Source organism: Canis aureus, chromosome 20 (assembly GCF_053574225.1).
Source record: "Canis aureus isolate CA01 chromosome 20, VMU_Caureus_v.1.0, whole genome shotgun sequence".
NCBI classification, from domain to species: Eukaryota; Metazoa; Chordata; class Mammalia; order Carnivora; family Canidae; genus Canis; species Canis aureus.
Window position 1 is genome coordinate 25,921,406 of NC_135630.1, and position 14,233 is coordinate 25,935,638.

The 14,233-nt window shown below is 44.9% G+C and overlaps 1 pseudogene; it reads left to right on the plus strand.

Annotated features, from left to right (window-relative positions):
- The first annotated feature begins 7,746 nt into the window (after positions 1–7,746).
- LOC144291375 (aspartyl aminopeptidase-like) lies at positions 7,747–11,858 on the plus strand (annotated as a pseudogene).
- Positions 11,859–14,233: the final 2,375 nt, after the last annotated feature.

Here is a 14,233-nt window from a genome sequence, read left to right on the forward strand (position 1 = left end):
CCACCAAATTAACTAGATAACCTTCAAATCATCCTGAAAATCTATGAATTCAGCCTGAGATTTAAATGGAGAACTTCTGGAATGCTACAGTGAGAAGAGTGCATGCTTCTATCAAGGTAGGAAGACGGGGAAAAAGAAATAGAGAAACAAAAGGCATCCAAGGGGGTGGGGCCCTGTGGGAAGCCAGGCTAAGGCCAGGGTGAGTGTCCCCAGGACAGGAGAGCCCCGACCCGGAGAAGCAGGAGCTTCACCAATCTTCTCAGGCAGAAAGGCCTTGCAGGGAGTTAGAGCAGGATCCCAGGAGGGCAGGGATCCCTCAGGCTCCCTGGGACACTAACAGAGCACCTGCGCCCCAGGAGAGGGTCCCGAGCTCCCTAAAGGGCTGCTGCGCCCGCACGGCTGGACCCTGGAGCAGCTCAGAGGCGGCTCTGGCAGAGACTCCACACAGGAGGGGCTACGAGGCCATGGGAGCAGCTCGAAAGCAGCTCAGGCGGCTCTGCAGAGAGGGAGCTGCGGGGCCAGGATCGCAATTCCAATAGCGCAGGCCCGGGAGCACAGGGTGCCAGGGACACAGCCCAGGATCCAGCCTCCCTCCAGGACAGGCAGAGGCCAGGAGGGCACAAGACAACAAGGACTCTCCTGCCCCAAGCTGAGCACATCAGCGGCCCCACCCCTGGAGCATCCAGACCCCTGCACAATGAGAGCTCTGTAGTTACTGTGGAAGCTGATTCCAGGGCTGCAGAGCTGGCCTCTGCCACTGTTACTGTTCCTCCTGGGGCCTCCCAGGATCAACAACCCCCACTGAGCCTCACAGTGGCCTCACCAGATAATCAGCTTAAACATCAGTCACTGAGCCCTGCACCAGGCAGGGGGCTGAACAGCTTCCCCAAGTGCTAACACCTGAAAATCAGCACAACAGGACCCTCCCCTTAAAGACCAGCAAGGCGGACATGGGAAAAACAAATTATTGATCAACCAGCACTAGAAAGTTCCGAAGTCAAGGAACTTACAGTATACAGAACCACAGGATACTCCCCCTCTTTTTTTTTCCTTTTTGATTTCTGTTTGCTTTCCCCCACCCCTTTTTTCCTCTTTTTCTTCTCTTTTTTCTTTTTTCTCTTTTTTTCATCCTTTTCTTTCTTCTTATTTCCTTTTTCTTTCATTCTTTCCCTCCTCTCTTTTTCTCCTTTTCCCAATACAACTTGTTTTTGGCCACTCTGCACTGAGCAAAATGACTAGAAGGAAAACCTTACCTCAAAAGAAAGAATCAGAAACAGTCCTCTCTTCCACAGAGTTACACAATGCCAAAGTTAAGACATAATTCGATAATACTACACTTATACTTGGACTTATACTTGGTGACTTCAATCTAGCACTTTCTACACTCAATAGGTCTTCTAAACACAACATCTACAAAGAAATGAGAGATTTAAATGATACACTGGACCAGATGGATTCCACAGATACCTACAGAACTTTACATCCAAACTCACCTGAATACACATTGTTCTCAAGTGCACATGGAACTTTCTCCAGAATAGACCACATACTGGGTCACAAATCAGGTCTTAACTGATACTAAAAGATTGGGATCGTCCCCTGCATATTCTCAGATCATAATGCCTTGAAATTAGAACTAAATCACAATAAGAAGTTTGGAAGGACTTCAAACACGTGGAGGTTAAGGACCATCTTGCTAAAAGATGAAACGGTCAACCAGGAAATTAAGGAAGAATTAAAAATATTCATGGAAACTAATGAGAATGAAGATACAACCATACAAAATCTTTGGGATACAGCAAAAGCAGTCCTGAGGGGGAAATACATCGCAATACAAGCATCCATCCAAAAACTGGAAAGAATTCAAATACAAAACTAACCTTACACCTAAAGGAGCTAGAGAAAATACAGCAAATAGATCCTCCACCCCACAGAAGAAGGGAGTTAATTAAGATTCGAGCAGAACTCAACGAAATCGAGACCAGAAGAACTGTGGAACAGATCAACAAAACCAGGAATTGGTTTTATGAAAAAATTAATAGGATAGATAAACCATTAGCCAGCCTTATTAAAAAGAAGAGAGAGAAGACTCAAATTAATAAAATCATGAATGAGAAAGGAGAGATCACTACCAACACCAAGGAAATACAAACGATTTTAAAAACATATTATCAACAGCTATACGCCAATAAATTAGGCAATCTAGAAGAAATGGACCCATTCCTGGAAAGCTACAAACTACCAAAAATCGAACAGGAAGAAATAGAAAACCTGAACAGGCCAATAACCAGGGAGGAAATTGAAGCAGTTATCAAAACCCTCCCAAGACACACAAGTCCAGGGCCAGATGGCTTCCCAGGGGAATTCTATCAAACGTTTAAAGAAGAAACCATACCTATTCTACTAAAGCTGTTTGGAAAGATAGAAAGAGATGGAGTACTTCCAAATTCGTTCTATGAAGCCAGAATCACCTTAATTCCAAAACCAGACAAAGACCCCACTAAAAGGAGAATTACAGACCAATATCCCTGATGAACATGGATGCAAAAATTCTCAACAAGATACTAGCCAATAGGATCCAACAGCACATTAAGAAAATTATTCACCACGACCAAGTAGGATTTATCCCCGGGGAACAAGGCTGGTTCAACACTCGTAAAACAATCAGTGTGATTCATCATATCAGCAAGAGAAAAACCAAGAACCATAGGATCCTCTCATTAGATGCAGAGAAAGCATTTGACAAAATACAGCATCCATTCCTGATCAAAACTCTTCAGAGTGTAGGGATAGAGGGAACATTCCTCAACATCTGAAAGGCCATCTACGAACATCTCACAGGAAATATAATTTTCAATGGGGAAGCACTGGGAGCCTTTCCCCTAAGATCAGGAACCAGACAGGGATGTCCACTCTCACCACTGCTATTCACCATAGTATTGGAAGTCCTTGCCTCAGCAATCAGACAACAAAAAGACATTAAAGGCATTCAAATTGGCAAAGAAGAAGTCAAACTCTCCCTCTTCACCGATGACATGATACCCTACATAGAAAACCCAAAAGACTCCACTCCAAGATTGTTAGAACTCATACAGCAATTTGGTAGTGTGGCAGGATACAAAATCAATGCCCATAAAACAATGGCATTTCTATACACTAACAATGAGACTGAAGAAAGAGAAATAAAGTAGTCCATCCCATTTACAATTACTTCACCCAAATTAAAACGATATAAAACAATTCAATGAAACACTTCTATTTTAAGTAATTTTGAAGTTTTGCTCCTTATGTGCAATCTCATTTTTTTTAAACATAAAGATACTCTTAATTTAGTAAAGAATAAGAAAGAAGAAAATCTTTACAGTGTCAACCTTGGACTGAGTGCCAAATGTGGAGCATTTTTCTCTTTCTTCAAATTTTTGTTCATTAGATTTTTTGTTGTTGTTGTTCATTAGATTTTTTTAAAATGTTTGTTGCCAAATAAAAAATCATATTGGCTGTAATTTGGAAGATGATCTATAAATATGAAAGAGTATTAAATACCTTATCTTCTCACTTATGTAAAAGGATGTAAAAGAAATCAGCTTAATTTTCCACATGAGATCAACTAGAAAAGTAGATAGTTAAGAAAAATTTTTTAGAATTTTTTTTATAATAAATTTATTTTTATTGGTATTCAATTTGCCAACATACAGAATAACACCCAATGTTCATCCCGTCAAGTGCCCCCTCAGTGCCCATCACTCATTCACCCACACCCCATGCTCTCTTCCCCTTTCACCATCCCTAGTTCATTTCCCAGAGTTAGGAGTCTACATGTCCTGTCTCCCTTTCTGATATTTCCCTCTCATTTTTTCTTCTTTCCCCTTTATTTTATTCCCTGTCAATTGTCTTCCTCAATTTCTTTCAGAAGTGTTCTATAGTTTTTAGGGTATATATCCTTTACCTCTTTAGTTAGGTTTATTCCCAGGTATCTTATGCTTTTGGGTGTAATTGTAAATGGGATGGACTCCTTCATTTCTTTTTCTTCAGTCTCATTGCTAGTGTATAGAAATGCCACTGACTTCTGGGCATTGATTTTGTATCCTGACCCCTCCCGGCCTCTGACTGTCCCAAGGGGAGGCTGGATCCTGGGCTGTGTCCCCAGCGCCCTGTGCTCCTGGGCCTGTGCTGTTGGATTCATGCTCCTGGCCATGCAGCCCCTTCTGAGCTGATCCTGTGTCAAGCCCTGCTCATGCTGCAGTGCTATAGGGACCTCGGTGCACTCTCCTGGAGGTGCAGGTGCTCTGTTAGTGTCCCAGGGAGCCTGGGGGCATCCCCGCCCTCCTGGGGTCCTGCTCTAACTCACTGCGGGCTCCTTTTTCCCCGGGAAGATTGGTGAAGCTCCTGCTTCTCTGGGACGGGGCTCTCCTGTCCTGGGGACACTCGCCCCGGCCTTTGCCTGGCTCCTTGCGGGGCCCCTCCCGCTTGGATGCCTTTTGTTTCTTTATTTCTTTTTTCCCCGTCTTCCTACCTTGATAGCAGCACAAACTCTTCTCACTGTAGCATTCCAGCTGTTCTCTCTTTAAATCTCAGGCCAAATTCGATGATTTGAAGCTTATCTAGGTAATTTGGTGGGGACAGGTGACTTGGGGACCCTACTCTTCTGCCATCTTGCCCCTCCCTTCTGACCGCATCGTATTTTAACTATTTATTTTGTTGTGGCCCCAACTTGTTAATAAACTCCTTGGGAGCAGTCAGTGCGCCTTTTGTCTGTATGCACAGTGCCTAGTGTTTAGCACATTGTAAATGGGCAACGAATGTTTATTGATTGGGAAAAAAAAAGAAAGGGATCCCCTGGTGGCTCAAGGGTTTAGCATTTGCCTTCAACCCAGGATGTGAACCTGGAGATGCAGGATCGAGTCCCACATCGGGCTCACTGCAGGGAGCCTGCTTCTCCCTCTGCCTGTGTCTCTGCTTCTCTCATGAATAAATAAATAAAATCTTTAAAAAAATCAAATTTGTTCGGGCTATTTTTTTTCTAATTCCTTTAACCCTTACATGATACAGACGTTATTTTCTGATTGGTTACCTCTGAAAATGTACATGCCTTTTTTTTAAGACTTATTCATTTACTTGAGAGTGAGAGAGAGATTGAACACAGGTGGTGAAGGTGCAGAGGCGCGAATCTTCAAGCAAACTCCCTGCAGAGCCAGCTCAGGGTTAGCAGTGGGTCTCAGGGTCCTGAGTTCTTAACCTGAGATGAAACCAGGAGTCTGATGGTTAACCAAGGGAACCATCCAAACACACTTTATTTTTTTTAATTTACATCCCTTTTAAACAAAGTCTAAAGTTGAAGTCTCAGCAGAATCAGCCTATAATATTTAATTCCACTCATTCAGAATATTTGGGAACTTTGAAATCCACAAATAAGACTTTTTAAAAATAACATCATGAATGCTTTATTTTGTCAGGTTTATTGAAGCATAATTTACTTGCATCATGTTCACCTTTTTGAGTTTATAGATCAGTGAGTATTCTTGAGCGTATGTAGGTAGGTACATATGCCACAATCAAGATACAGAGCAATTCTGTCCCCTGAAAATGTCCTCTCACAGCATTTTGTAGTCAATCTCCTTTCCCTGTGTCTTGGTGACCCTGGCCTGTGTTCTGCACCCATAGTTCTGTCTTTTCCAAAATGTTATTATTTAAATGGAATCATATGGGACATCTGGGTGGCTCAGTGGTTGAACGTCTGCCTTCGGCTTGGTTCATGACCCCAGGGTCCCAGGATCGAGTACCACGACGGGCTCCCAGCAGGGAACCTGCTTCTCCCTCTGCCTGTCTCTGCCTCTCTCTCTGTGTCTCTCAGGAACAAATAAATAAAATATTAAAAAAATGAAACTGAGAAATTGTATTCCATGTTGGTCGAACCATTTTGTATTCCCACTAGCAATCAATGTATGAGAGTTACAGTTGTTTTGCATCTTCATCAGCACTTAGGATGTTTTTTTTCCTTGCGACTCTAATAATAATAATACTTAATGGTATTTAATGGTATTCAATGGTATATAATGGTATTTAATTTTGGTTATAATTTGCAAATCCATAATTACTAATAAGCCAATCAACTTTTCACGTGCTTATTTGCTATCCATATCTCCTCTTTGATGAAATCTCTGTTAATTACATTTTATCATGTAATATTTTTAATTCCTGAGGAATTATAAGTAGATATGGATATTTTTAAAGACAATTTTACTAACCCAGTATAAGTAAACTCAAGTGCTTTAAAATCCAAAAGTAATAACCTCATAATTGACATTACCTTGTTGCAGCAAATAATTTGTATCTAAATAATTTTAAAAGGTTAAAGTAGAAATGAAGATATATCTCAGAGCTCGAGTCACTACCTTTAAAACTTTCATGACTAATAAAAATCAGCCAGTTTCCAACCACATAAAAATGCTTCTGATTTCTATTACTTCATACTTAGCCAAACATGTATAAGAATTAAATATGACAGTTAAAAACATCATGTGTTTCAAGCATTTCACACTAAACTGCTACAACTCAGGGACTGATGTGGAAAGCCTCTCTCGCTTTCTTTTTCCTCAAACAGCTAAAAAAATGTATTCCACTCATATTAAATACTGAAATGTTTAATACATACATAATATCACAAATAAAAATATATAATTGGCAATATATTTGGCAAAATATATATTGGCAAATATATATATTGGCAATATATATATATATACTGATTATAAGCAGTAATCAGATACCAAGTTATTATTTGATAATCAATAATCAAGGTTTCTTCTTTTTGTCATGATCCTCAAATATTCTTTTCTTTAAAATATTTTATTTAGTTATCCATGAGAGAAAATGCCGAGACATAGGCAGAGGGAGAAGCAGGCTCCCTGCGGGGAACCTGGTGTGGGACTCGATCCCAGAACCCCAGGATCACAACCTGAGCCAAAGGCAGATGCTCAATCACTGAGTCACCCACCCTCCTCTTTTTTTTCCCCCAAACACGTACTCCAAATGCTTTATTATTCTGTTCAGATGCTTACAAATACTGAAAGTCACCCAGCCTGGGGCCTAGCAGCCACGGCCCAGTGGTGGGCAAGGAGGTGGGCTTAGTGTTAAGGTGTGAAGGGCCAAGGCCAGGCAGCTGGTGGCCTGGTCCTCTGCTCTCCATTTCTGTCACCCTTCTGATGCTGAAGGGAGGGCAGCCACACCTCAGGATCCTCTCTCTCTGCTGCCTCCTCTCCTGCTCAGGTTCTCCCTGGAGCGTCTGAGCAGCCCTCCAACCCTGTTAGAAACCCAGCCTGTACAGAACCCGTGTAGCCGCAGTTCCCATCAGCTCCCTTCCTCTTCCAGTCTCTGGATGTCAGGGGCTTCGTCCCTTCTGGCTCTAAGCAAGGCACCAGTGGAAGGGAGAGGGCTGGGCTGGGGGGCCACATGCTGTGCATCAGGCCTGGAGACACAGGTGGAGGGCAAAGAGGGGGTGTCTGGTCCCTTCCCCCACTCCCAGCGTGAGAAGCACAAGGTCCTGGGCTGGAGAGATGGCAGGAGGTACCCTCAGGTGGGCCCACAGTAGAAGCATGGGCAGAGCCACAGAGCCCAGGCTAGGAGTCTGTAACCATGGCGGTGAAGCAGTCACCATGGAGATCAGAGTTTGGGGTCTGCAAAAAGGGGACGGGGCTGGGACCTCAAGGATGACACCTGAGGTCTCTGGCCCTTGAACAAAGTAATAAAATGCAGGAGAGCAGGGTGGAGCGGGGTTTGACAAGTGCACCGCCTGAGCTGGTTCCCAATCTGGATGTGGCTCTCCTCAGCCTCCGAGGCCCCTGCAAAGAGGGGCTGAGGCAGGAGGGGATCTTTGGCAGATTCCGGTACCATAATTTGTCCTTTGTGAAAGAGAACACGGGCTGGGGAGCGCAGGGGCCGGTCAGAGCTCGAGGCCCCCTCTGCACCGGCTCCTCAGCCCGGGCAGGCCTGGGTCAGGACCCCGAAGGGTTATTGCAAATTCTGAGTTCCCAGGAGCCTCCCCACTTTTTATCCATTGGCCGGTACGTTAGGGGCCGAGCTCCGTACAGAAGAGCACGCAGCCTGGCACAGGAGCCCCGGCGGCGCTCCGCTCCCCCCACCCCCCAGGGCCCGGGGAGCGCTCCCGCGTGGCCGAGGGCCCAGCGTGCGGCTCTGTCTCGGGGGGCAGCAGGAGTCCGGGCCCCGACCACAGTCCGTTCAGGAGCTGAGTGTAGGCCTCCGCTCCCGGGCGATGACGTCCGTCCAGGTGCGCGTGGCCTCTGCGGGCGGGGCCACCCTGCAGCACCGCGGCGGGGCTTCACCCGGAGGTGAGGGCTGGGTTCGGGCTCTTGGCCGCACTGCGCAGGGGGTCGGCGTACACTTCCGCGATGGCCTGGAAGCAGATGACCCCCTTCAGCTCCGGCTCGTGCCTGTCCACATAACGGGAAAGGGTGCGCCTGAGCCGGTCGAGGCCAACCCGGCGCTTCTGCCAGGACTGAATCTCGCCAGCATCTCGACCGAGGACCGGCAGACCTGGCTGCTAAGCACCGCGCAGGCAGCCAGCGGCGCCGCCGACACTCGACGTGGGTCTTCAGGTCAAAGTCCTCCTTCGGGACTGGCACGTAGCGGGGCAGGGGTCGTGCCTGGGAAAACTGTTTCTCTCGCACCTTGACCTCCTTCTCCACCAGCTGCTGCCTCCTGCGCTCTCCTGTGTCGCCTCCGCCGCACCGGTTCCCGCCTCCTCCGCTCCTCCGCCCGGGCCTGCCGGGAGCTCCACCTGCGGCTCCCTGGGCTCCAGGAGCCGCTCTGCTCGGCGGGCGCCGCTTTCAGCATCTTCTCCATCTCCTCCGGGAGGATCACTCCCGATCCTCAAACATGCTTGAGCGATTCTCCAATTATCTCTCCAGAAAATTTAAAAATAGTCTCATACAACAAAATGAGGAGTTATACCCACCTTCCATATAATTTGACAGGAAGCCTCCTTAGTGGCGTGAGGAATGCTAACTGATCCTTCCCATTTCTTTTTCAGTAATTCAAACTGGAGAAAACAAAACGAAAGTCAAACAGCAGGAAATGTGATCTGTCCTTTCTAACTAAACCTTCTGTCATCTCATGAACAGAAATCTCACAGAGGAAGACACAGACATGGCCAACACGCACATGAGAAAATGCTCCGCATCACTTGCCATCAGGGAACTACAAATCAAAACCACAATGAGATCCCACCTCACACCAGTGAGAATGGGGAAAATTAACAAGACAGGAAACCACAGATGTTGGAGAGGATGCGGAGAAAGGGGAACCCTCCCGCACTGTGGGTGGGAATGTGAACTGGTGCAGCCACTCTGGAAAACTGTGGAGGTTCCTCAAAGAGGTAAAAATAGACCTGCCCTACGACCCAGCAATTGCACTGCTGGGGACTTACCCCAAAGATACAGATGCAATGAAACGCGGGACACCTGCACGATGTTTCTAGCAGCAATGTCCGCAATAGCCAAACTGTGGAAGGAGCCTCAGTGTCTATCGAAAGATGAATGGATAACGAAGATGTGGTGTATGTATACACTGGAATCTTCCTCAGCCATTAGAAATGACAAATACCCACCATTTGCTTCGACGTGGATGGAACTGGAGGGTATTATGCTGAGTGAAGTAAGTCAATCAGAGAGGGACAAACATTATATGGTCTCATTCATTTGGGGAATATAAAAAATAGTGACAGGGAATAAAGGGGAAAGGAGAACAAATGAGTGGGAAATATCAGAAAGGGAGACAGAACATGAGAGACTCCTAACTCTGGGAAATGAACTAGGGGTGGTGGAAGGGGAGGTGGGCGGCGGGTGTGGGTGACTGGGTGATGGGCACTGAGTGGTCACTTGAGGGGATGAGCACTGGGTGGTATTCTATATGTTGGCAAATTGAACACCAACAAAAAATAAATTTGTAAAAAAATAATAATAAATTTAAAAAGCCCCCTCCTTTCCACGCGGTGGCCCAGTGCCGCAGCTGCCTCCTCCAGGCTGCCTTCCATGAACTCAAAGAGACGGAGAGCTGGGATATCAAGCCGGAGAGCAAGTACTTCCTGCCCGGGAGCTCCTCCACGATCATCAGATCATCGCTTGTGCTGTGGGAGGCCAGGGTGTTCCTGGCAATGGTTTCAGCCTCACCGGGGCCCACCCGGACAGTCCCTGCCTCCGGGTGCAACGGCGCTCCCGCCGTAGCCAGGTGGGCTTCCAGCAGGTTGGCGTGGAGACCTCTGCTGTGGGATCTGGAGCACCCGGTCCGACGGGGACCTGACCTTGACTGGACGCGTCCTTGTCAAGTGCCCTCCCTCAGGCCGGCTGGGTCAGCGGCTGGGGCACGTGCACCGGCCCATTCTCCCCATCCCCCACCTGGCCATCCCTCTGCCGTGAAATGTCAACGAGAACTTTGGGCCCCACAGGGAGCTGCCCTTAGTCCCCATTCTTGCCGCAGCTGTCCCGGAGGAGCTGGAGAAGGGGACTCCTGAGCCTGGGCCTCTCAATGCTGCAGATGACCGCCACCACTCCTTCTCATGTCCCTTCTGTGGCCCCTCTGGGACTGAGCCCCGAGGAGATCTTGGAGGTGGAGCTGGGCCTTGCTGGCACGCAGCCTGCGGTCCTGGCTGGTGCCTATGAGGAGTTCATCTTTGCGCCTGGCTAGACAATCTGCACAGCTGCTTCTGTGCCCTGCAGGCTTTGATCGACTCCTGTGTGGCCCCTGCCTCTTTGGCCCTGGAGCCCCACTGTGCATGGTCGCTCTCTATGACAACGAAGAGGCGGGCTCCGAGGGTGCCCAGGGGGCTCAGTCACTGCTGACAGCTGGTGCTGCGCCGCATCTCGGCCCCCTCCCAGCACCTGACGGGGGTCGAGGAAGCCATCCCCAAATTCTACATGATCAACGCAGACGTGGCCCACGCCGTGCACCCCAACCACCCAGACAAGCACGAGGAGAACCACAGGCCCCTCTTCCACAAGGGCCCTGTGATCATGGTGAACAGCAAGCAGCGCTGTGCCTCGAATGCGGTTTCCGAGGCCCTGATCTGACAGGTGGCCAACAGTGTCGGGGTGCCCCTGCAGGATCTCATGGTGCGGAATGCCTCTCCCTGTGGGACCACCATCGGACCTCTCTTGGCTTCTCGGCTGGGCCTGCAGCTTCTAGATTTAGGCAGCCCCCAGCTGGCCATGTACTCCATCCAGGAGACCGCCTGCACCTCAGGAGTCCTCCAGACCATCAGCCCCTTCCAGGGCTTCTTGGAGCTCTTCCCTTCTCTGAGCTGTAACCTCTTAGTGGATTGAGGCCTCTTGGAAAGACTTCTCTTACACTTGAGAAGTTGTCAACTGAGCTGAAGCTAGATTATTAAAGTGGATTTTTCGCATAAATAAATGGAAAGAAAGAAAAAAAGAAAGAAAAAATGCTATTATGAGTTAGAATAAGCACAAGTGGATTGCCACAGTTCTATTCTGGTATTTGGTATTATAAAGAATGACTGTATTTAAAAAAATGCTTGTATTTTAAAAATCTCATCTTACCGGACCTCTACCTTATCTACCAAATTTGGCCTTAAAACCTTGCTTAAAAAAGTAATGTAATCCTATACATTCACCAACATTTAAGTCTTGTGAAGGGTAGGAAGTAATTAGTATCAAATGTTTCTTAAATTAAAGACTATATGCTTTTAATTTTTCCTCAGCTGTCTTATCCACTTTCACTATGGAAAATATTAACTTTCCACAGATTAGACACGATTGAAACAATTTTTAAGAGGGGAGAAGTATTGGTAGAACTATTATACAATAAAGTTGAAATGAAAACATCTCAAATATGCAAGTGAGTGCTTTTTTTCTTAACTACTTTGCAAATGTTTCAACTCAATGCTTCTTATTATATGACTACTCGCTTAAAAAAGGAAATAAATATTCATGTGGCCTTCTGAATTATTTTATGTATCACATTCAGGCATAACTGATGAGGTCTAGCAATCAGATTTTGAACATTATGTAAAATAATTTACTGAAGTCTTAGAGATTTTTTTTGTTATACCATAGTGAAATGTATTTCACTATATTTCAACACATATTAAATTAGTTGTTTCGAGCAAAATAAAGTCAATCTATAGTTTTTACTTAATATACAGCTTATAAACTTCAATGTTAAATGATTTTTTCCTGATTTCAGAGTTGTCTTGCACACTGCTCATTGACGCATGATGTGAATAAGAACTGAAAAGGCATTAGACATGAAGGGAGGCATTTGCAGATTCGTGTAAATGTAGGCCAAACAATAAATATAAGAATCCTGTTAACTTGCCATTGTAGTTTTCAGTTTTAAAAATGCTAACCCAATAATTAAGCTATACTCCTTAAGAAGCATATTTAATTAATATGAAGCTCACTAACTAAAAACATATTCACTAGTTTTAAATGTTATCAAAATCACGGTTTAATTCAAATGGACATAAAAATGTTTTTCTTCAGATAATTCCATTTATATACATGTTGATGTTCTCACAGGCTGTATAAAGTCCCTGCCATGTTCATTTCAAGATGGAGATATACAGCATTTACTTCAGTTCACAAAGTGTGGGCATAAAACAATCTACAGAAGCGTTTTATAGGGTTTAAAAGAGTTCTAATCACCCATGCCAACTGCACTCCTCTCTCAACACAAAACTGCTTTTGAAACCAAGCATTCATTTGCTAAAACAAGGCATCTGCTGTTAAAGAGATTGATTATCCTGGGGCCTGACCTAATTGGAAGATTAGATATGCTTCTCTACTATGGATAGCATGGTTTATAAAGAAAAAAAAATTAGACCAAAAAAAGAGCAAACTTCTTTTGGACTCCAAGTGCACTTTTATTTATTTCTAATTTTTTTAATGATAGTCACAGAGAGAGAGAGAGAGAGAGAGAGAGAGAGAGAGAGGTAGAGATACAGGCAGAGGGAGAAGCAGGCTCCATGCACCGGGAGACCGATGTGGGATTCGATCCCGGGTCTCCAGGATCGCGCCCTGGGCCAAAGGCAGGCGCCAAACCACTGCGCCACCCAGGGATCCCTCTAATTTTCTTTAAATGGAAACAAACAGTATTACAAATGTCAGGTTGGTGTGTTACAAGTTAAAAATTCATTGGGTTCATGTCATTTCTTTGGTAACAGGTACACATTCACTTGCATCACATAAACCAAACATTAACAAAAAATGACATGTTGTCATATCCTACTGAGTTAAGATCATTATGTAATACATACACACACACATGCACACACACAAAATCTGGCCTTTTACTGATTCATTTCAGTGTTTTCTATTGCCAGTTAGGTGTCGATTTTTTCCCCCAAACACAGACATCACCTCATTGCTGTGGCTAATTGCATTTTTCTTTCTAGCCTTTGACAACCAGACCTTTGTTAATGCTATTCACCAATATATCAGACTCAGGTCATCCATCCAAAACATGACAAAAGACCCAGATGCTCATGTAAATTGCACTCCCCAAAAGTACTGCCCTCTGCCTCCATACAGATACAGATCTGTGACCCCCCCCCCCTTTTTTGTTCACTCCCTTTGTTTTCTCTTAATCTTTCATGGTTGGAAAAAGTGATTATTTATAGGCTTTCAGAAACATTATACTTTGTTTACATAATAAATCAAATAATCAAGTTAATTATGAAGTTGGATAAATTGTCTACCCAAAATTCAAAAATTGCTTATTCCAGTTGAACTTCAAAATGGATTCATTTTCCACAATAAAGACTTCTTTCTACCCATTTTTTACCCTTTCTTGAGCTCTTGAGATAAAACCAAGTTTGTCCTCTTTCACTGAAGAAAAAGGAAGAAAAAAAGGTTCATGTAGAAGCGTCCAAGCAGAAATGCAGGAGTGAATCATTTATGAAATATAATTTAAAAGACGATCTTAGGTACTCGATGTTTTCTTACTGCCTTTGGCACAATTTGCATTAAGCATTAGTTACTCAAAATTTCTACTTTCCTAAAGCCTTAAAGATAATTTTGAGATACTTAGAAACTAGTGTAATGATGCTTTTAAAGGAAGGTTATTATGGATTCAAATGGCAGAGGGAACAAACTGTTGTGTAGATATATCCACATGCCAGATCCAAGACTACTTTCTATTCATTTCCATTCATTTTTATATACATTTTCACCTCATATACTTAAATGTTTACTATGTTTCAGAG